Source organism: Canis lupus (assembly GCF_048164855.1).
Source record: "Canis lupus baileyi chromosome 4 unlocalized genomic scaffold, mCanLup2.hap1 SUPER_4_unloc_1, whole genome shotgun sequence".
NCBI classification, from domain to species: Eukaryota; Metazoa; Chordata; class Mammalia; order Carnivora; family Canidae; genus Canis; species Canis lupus.
This window is the reverse complement of record NW_027326406.1, coordinates 301,215-307,214: the sequence shown is the minus strand read 5'-3', so window position 1 is coordinate 307,214 and position 6,000 is coordinate 301,215. Positions and strand designations below refer to the sequence as shown.

At 76.5% G+C, this 6,000-nt stretch overlaps 3 non-coding genes across 3 annotated transcripts; all 3 read right to left on the bottom strand.

Annotated features, from left to right (window-relative positions):
- Window positions 1-1,421: 1,421 nt before the first annotated feature.
- LOC140629353 (5S ribosomal RNA) lies at window positions 1,422-1,540 on the bottom strand. The gene has a single exon (XR_012027188.1). It is a non-coding gene; the product is annotated as a 5S ribosomal RNA (ribosomal RNA).
- A 1,644-nt stretch (window positions 1,541-3,184) lies between these two features.
- Window positions 3,185-3,303, bottom strand: LOC140629232 (5S ribosomal RNA). Its single transcript, XR_012027067.1, has one exon. It is a non-coding gene; the product is annotated as a 5S ribosomal RNA (ribosomal RNA).
- A 1,677-nt stretch (window positions 3,304-4,980) lies between these two features.
- On the bottom strand, window positions 4,981-5,099 carry LOC140629231 (5S ribosomal RNA). Its single transcript, XR_012027066.1, has one exon. It is a non-coding gene; the product is annotated as a 5S ribosomal RNA (ribosomal RNA).
- Window positions 5,100-6,000: the final 901 nt, after the last annotated feature.

Below are 6,000 nucleotides of genomic sequence, written 5' to 3'. Positions count from 1 at the left end.
CGCGTCCCGCACCCCGGAGCCGAGTCTGTCGCGGGAGCCCGGGCGCGCTCCCGTCCCCGGCCTGTCGGGCTCGACGCCGCCGCTCGGCTCCCCGGATGTCACGCCGCCCCACATCGGGCCGCTCGCTGGGGGCTGGGGGCTGCGGGGGGGTGGGGGGGGGGTGCCGCGGGCCGGGGCCGGCGCCGGCCGGCCCCTGGCCTCTCCTGTCCTTCAGCCCGCCTGGCTCAAAGCCAAGCCGGGGCCGCCCGCGCCGCCGGACCCCATCGTCGCACAGGCAGGGACACAGACACAGGTGCCCACGACACACACACACACAGACAGACGGAAGGAGGACACAGGCACTCGGAGCTGGGCCACACGGCCTGTGGGGGCGAGGCAGCCACCCCGCCGGAGGGGCGCAGGCCCTGGAGCTGCGTCAGGAGCCCTGGCAGCCGCAGGCCCCGCAGCCACGGTGTCAGGGATGCCGTTCCGCTCCCATTCCTGCCCATCAGCCGAACCGCCGCGGGGCCGTGTGCCTGCGTGCGTGCGCGGCGCCCTGGCCCAGGCGCGGAGCGAGTGTCTGTGGTGTGTCTTGCTGTGTCCCGAGCGGCTCTTTGGGCCTGGGTGCCGGCCGCCCCCGCGTCGCCGTGGTCTTGGCTGTCGCGGGGTCACGGAGCGCGGAGCCCGGCGCCAACGGGGGGCCTGAGGCCCCCGGCGGTCGGGCCATCTGGTTGGTGTCCTGGGCACGCGGAGCGTGGACCCCGGGGCTGAGGGCCGAAGGGACGGTGGTCCGCGGGGGACGGAGGGCATGTCCTTCGGAGAGAAGGTGCAGGCGGGCCCGGGCCGAAGGTGGGGGGGGTGTTGCGGGTGGCTGGGTGGCTTGGTCGCTGGGGGCGGTGCCAGGGAATTGCTAGGGGCTGGGGGCGGGCCTGGGGGCGGGGCCTGGGGCGGGGCGAGGAGGGCCCGCAGGCAGGCCCGGCCCCCGGCCCCCGGCCCCCAACCACCCCCCCCTCGGCCCCACGGAGGGCCTCGCAGGCCTGCGAGGACGGGATCCAGCCCCCACCCGTCTCCCCCCAGCGACCGCACCGCCCCCCCGCGCCCCAGCCCCGAGGTTCCGGCTGTCGCCCCGTCCCCTCCCTGGGCCGCTTCGGGCCCCCTCGGCCCCCTCGGCCCCCTGGGACGCGCGGCCGGCTAGGATGCGGGTGGGCGTCGTTGAAGGGCTGGGAGGAAGAGGAGGTGTGTGGTGTATGTAGTGGCGTCCTGCCCGTGCAGCGGGCGCCCTCGGTGCCCCGCGGCGCCCTGCGGTGGTCCCGGCGGGGCGGGGGCCATGGCAGGGGTGGTCCGGAGGGCGCCGCCGCCGCCGCCGCCGCCGCCGCCGCCGCCGCGTTGGGCGAGGGGGGTGTTGGCGGCAAAGGGACGGACAGGAAGGCCGAAGAAAAAAAAGCCTACAGCACCCGGTATTCCCAGGCGGTCTCCCATCCAAGTACTAACCAGGCCCGACCCTGCTTAGCTTCCGAGATCAGACTAGATCGGGCGCGTTCAGGGTGGTATGGCCGTAGACGTCCGCGGCTGCCGCTGGGCGCCCCAAGAGCCTGCTCTGCGCCTCTCTCCAGGCCAGGCGCCCGCCGCTCCTCAGCCCTCCTCCGCCCGCCCTGTGCGGCCCGCCTGAACGCCTGCCTGCCTGCCTGCATGCTCGCCTGCCGGCCCGACTGATGGACTGACCGCCTCCCGCGCCGCGCCCGGGGTGGCGGAGGGCGCCTGCCCGGGCCGGGGGGTGGGGGCCAAGACGCGTCCCGCACCCCGGAGCCGAGTCTGTCGCGGGAGCCCGGGCGCGCTCCCGTCCCCGGCCTGTCGGGCTCGACGCCGCCGCTCGGCTCCCCGGATGTCACGCCGCCCCACATCGGGCCGCTCGCTGGGGGCTGGGGGCTGCGGGGGGGTGGGGGGGGTGTGCCGCGGGCCGGGGCCGGCGCCGGCCGGCCCCTGGCCTCTCCTGTCCTTCAGCCCGCCTGGCTCAAAGCCAAGCCGGGGCCGCCCGCGCCGCCGGACCCCATCGTCGCACAGGCAGGGACACAGACACAGGTGCCCACGACACACACACACACAGACAGACGGAAGGAGGACACAGGCACTCGGAGCTGGGCCACACGGCCTGTGGGGGCGAGGCAGCCACCCCGCCGGAGGGGCGCAGGCCCTGGAGCTGCGTCAGGAGCCCTGGCAGCCGAAAGCCCCGCAGCCACGGTGTCAGGGATGCCGTTCCGCTCCCATTCCTGCCCATCAGCCGAACCGCCGCGGGGCCGGGTGCCTGCGTGCGTGCGCGGCGCCCTGGCCCAGGCGCGGAGCGAGTGTCTGTGGTGTGTCTTGCTGTGTCCCGAGCGGCTCTTTGGGCCTGGGTGCCGGCCGCCCCCGCGTCGCCGTGGTCTTGGCTGTCGCGGGGTCACGGAGCGCGGAGCCCGGCGCCAACGGGGGGCCTGAGGCCCCCGGCGGTCGGGCCATCTGGTTGGTGTCCTGGGCACGCGGAGCGTGGACCCCGGGGCTGAGGGCCGAAGGGACGGTGGTCCGCGGGGGACGGAGGGCATGTCCTTCGGAGAGAAGGTGCAGGCGGGCCCGGGCCGAAGGTGGGGGGGGTGTTGCGGGTGGCTGGGTGGCTTGGTCGCTGGGGGCGGTGCCAGGGAATTGCTAGGGGCTGGGGGCGGGCCTGGGGGCGGGGCCTGGGGCGGGGCGAGGAGGGCCCGCAGGCAGGCCCGGCCCCCGGCCCCCGGCCCCCAACCACCCCCCCCTCGGCCCCACGGAGGGCCTCGCAGGCCTGCGAGGACGGGATCCAGCCCCCACCCGTCTCCCCCCAGCGACCGCACCGCCCCCCCGCGCCCCAGCCCCGAGGTTCCGGCTGTCGCCCCGTCCCCTCCCTGGGCCGCTTCGGGCCCCCTCGGCCCCCTCGGCCCCCTGGGACGCGCGGCCGGCTAGGATGCGGGTGGGCGTCGTTGAAGGGCTGGGAGGAAGAGGAGGTGTGTGGTGTATGTAGTGGCGTCCTGCCCGTGCAGCGGGCGCCCTCGGTGCCCCGCGGCGCCCTGCGGTGGTCCCGGCGGGGCGGGGGCCATGGCAGGGGTGGTCCGGAGGGCACCGCCGCCGCCGCCGCCGCCGCCGCCGCCGCGTTGGGCGAGGGGGGTGTTGGCGGCAAAGGGACGGACAGGAAGGCCGAAGAAAAAAAAGCCTACAGCACCCGGTATTCCCAGGCGGTCTCCCATCCAAGTACTAACCAGGCCCGACCCTGCTTAGCTTCCGAGATCAGACGAGATCGGGCGCGTTCAGGGTGGTATGGCCGTAGACGTCCGCGGCTGCCGCTGGGCGCCCCAAGAGCCTGCTCTGCGCCTCTCTCCAGGCCAGGCGCCCGCCGCTCCTCAGCCCTCCTCCGCCCGCCCTGTGCGGCCCGCCTGAACGCCTGCCTGCCTGCCTGCATGCTCGCCTGCCGGCCCGACTGATGGACTGACCGCCTCCCGCGCCGCGCCCGGGGTGGCGGAGGGCGCCTGCCCGGGCCGGGGGGTGGGGGCCAAGACGCGTCCCGCACCCCGGAGCCGAGTCTGTCGCGGGAGCCCGGGCGCGCTCCCGTCCCCGGCCTGTCGGGCTCGTCGCCGCCGCTCGGCTCCCCGGATGGCACGCCGCCCCACATCGGGCCGCTCGCTGGGGGCTGGGGGCTGCGGGGGGGTGGGGGGGTGTGCCGCGGGCCGGGGCCGGCGCCGGCCGGCCCCTGGCCTCTCCTGTCCTTCAGCCCGCCTGGCTCAAAGCCAAGCCGGGGCCGCCCGCGCCGCCGGACCCCATCGTCGCACAGGCAGGGACACAGACACAGGTGCCCACGACACACACACACACAGACAGACGGAAGGAGGACACAGGCACTCGGAGCTGGGCCACACGGCCTGTGGGGGCGAGGCAGCCACCCCGCCGGAGGGGCGCAGGCCCTGGAGCTGCGTCAGGAGCCCTGGCAGCCGCAGGCCCCGCAGCCACGGTGTCAGGGATGCCGTTCCGCTCCCATTCCTGCCCATCAGCCGAACCGCCGCGGGGCCGTGTGCCTGCGTGCGTGCGCGGCGCCCTGGCCCAGGCGCGGAGCGAGTGTCTGTGGTGTGTCTTGCTGTGTCCCGAGCGGCTCTTTGGGCCTGGGTGCCGGCCGCCCCCGCGTCGCCGTGGTCTTGGCTGTCGCGGGGTCACGGAGCGCGGAGCCCGGCGCCAACGGGGGGCCTGAGGCCCCCGGCGGTCGGGCCATCTGGTTGGTGTCCTGGGCACGCGGAGCGTGGACCCCGGGGCTGAGGGCCGAAGGGACGGTGGTCCGCGGGGGACGGAGGGCATGTCCTTCGGAGAGAAGGTGCAGGCGGGCCCGGGCCGAAGGTGGGGGGGGTGTTGCGGGTGGCTGGGTGGCTTGGTCGCTGGGGGCGGTGCCAGGGAATTGCTAGGGGCTGGGGGCGGGCCTGGGGGCGGGCCTGGGGGCGGGGCCTGGGGGCGGGGCCTGGGGCGGGGCGAGGAGGGCCCGCAGGCAGGCCCGGCCCCCGGCCCCCGGCCCCCAACCACCGCCCCCTCGGCCCCACGGAGGGCCTCGCAGGCCTGCGAGGACGGGATCCAGCCCCCACCCGTCTCCCCCCAGCGAACGCACCGCCCCCCCGCGCCCCAGCCCCGAGGTTCCGGCTGTCGCCCCGTCCCCTCCCTGGGCCGCTTCGGGCCCCCTCGGCCCCCTCGGCCCCCTGGGACGCGCGGCCGGCTAGGATGCGGGTGGGCGTCGTTGAAGGGCTGGGAGGAAGAGGAGGTGTGTGGTGTATGTAGTGGCGTCCTGCCCGTGCAGCGGGCGCCCTCGGTGCCCCGCGGCGCCCTGCGGTGGTCCCGGCGGGGCGTGGGCCATGGCAGGGGTGGTCCGGAGGGCACCGCCGCCGCCGCCGCCGCCGCCGCCGCCGCCGCCGCCGCGTTGGGCGAGGGGGGTGTTGGCGGCAAAGGGACGGACAGGAAGGCCGAAGAAAAAAAAGCCTACAGCACCCGGTATTCCCAGGCGGTCTCCCATCCAAGTACTAACCAGGCCCGACCCTGCTTAGCTTCCGAGATCAGACGAGATCGGGCGCGTTCAGGGTGGTATGGCCGTAGACGTCCGCGGCTGCCGCTGGGCGCCCCAAGAGCCTGCTCTGCGCCTCTCTCCAGGCCAGGCGCCCGCCGCTCCTCAGCCCTCCTCCGCCCGCCCTGTGCGGCCCGCCTGAACGCCTGCCTGCCTGCCTGCATGCTCGCCTGCCGGCCCGACTGATGGACTGACCGCCTCCCGCGCCGCGCCCGGGGTGGCGGAGGGCGCCTGCCCGGGCCGGGGGGTGGGGGCCAAGACGCGTCCCGCACCCCGGAGCCGAGTCTGTCGCGGGAGCCCGGGCGCGCTCCCGTCCCCGGCCTGTCGGGCTCGTCGCCGCCGCTCGGCTCCCCGGATGGCACGCCGCCCCACATCGGGCCGCTCGCTGGGGGCTGGGGGCTGCGGGGGGGTGGGGGGGTGTGCCGCGGGCCGGGGCCGGCGCCGGCCGGCCCCTGGCCTCTCCTGTCCTTCAGCCCGCCTGGCTCAAAGCCAAGCCGGGGCCGCCCGCGCCGCCGGACCCCATCGTCGCACAGGCAGGGACACAGACACAGGTGCCCACGACACACACACACACAGACAGACGGAAGGAGGACACAGGCACTCGGAGCTGGGCCACACGGCCTGTGGGGGCGAGGCAGCCACCCCGCCGGAGGGGCGCAGGCCCTGGAGCTGCGTCAGGAGCCCTGGCAGCCGCAGGCCCCGCAGCCACGGTGTCAGGGATGCCGTTCCGCTCCCATTCCTGCCCATCAGCCGAACCGCCGCGGGGCCGTGTGCCTGCGTGCGTGCGCGGCGCCCTGGCCCAGGCGCGGAGCGAGTGTCTGTGGTGTGTCTTGCTGTGTCCCGAGCGGCTCTTTGGGCCTGGGTGCCGGCCGCCCCCGCGTCGCCGTGGTCTTGGCTGTCGCGGGGTCACGGAGCGCGGAGCCCGGCGCCAACGG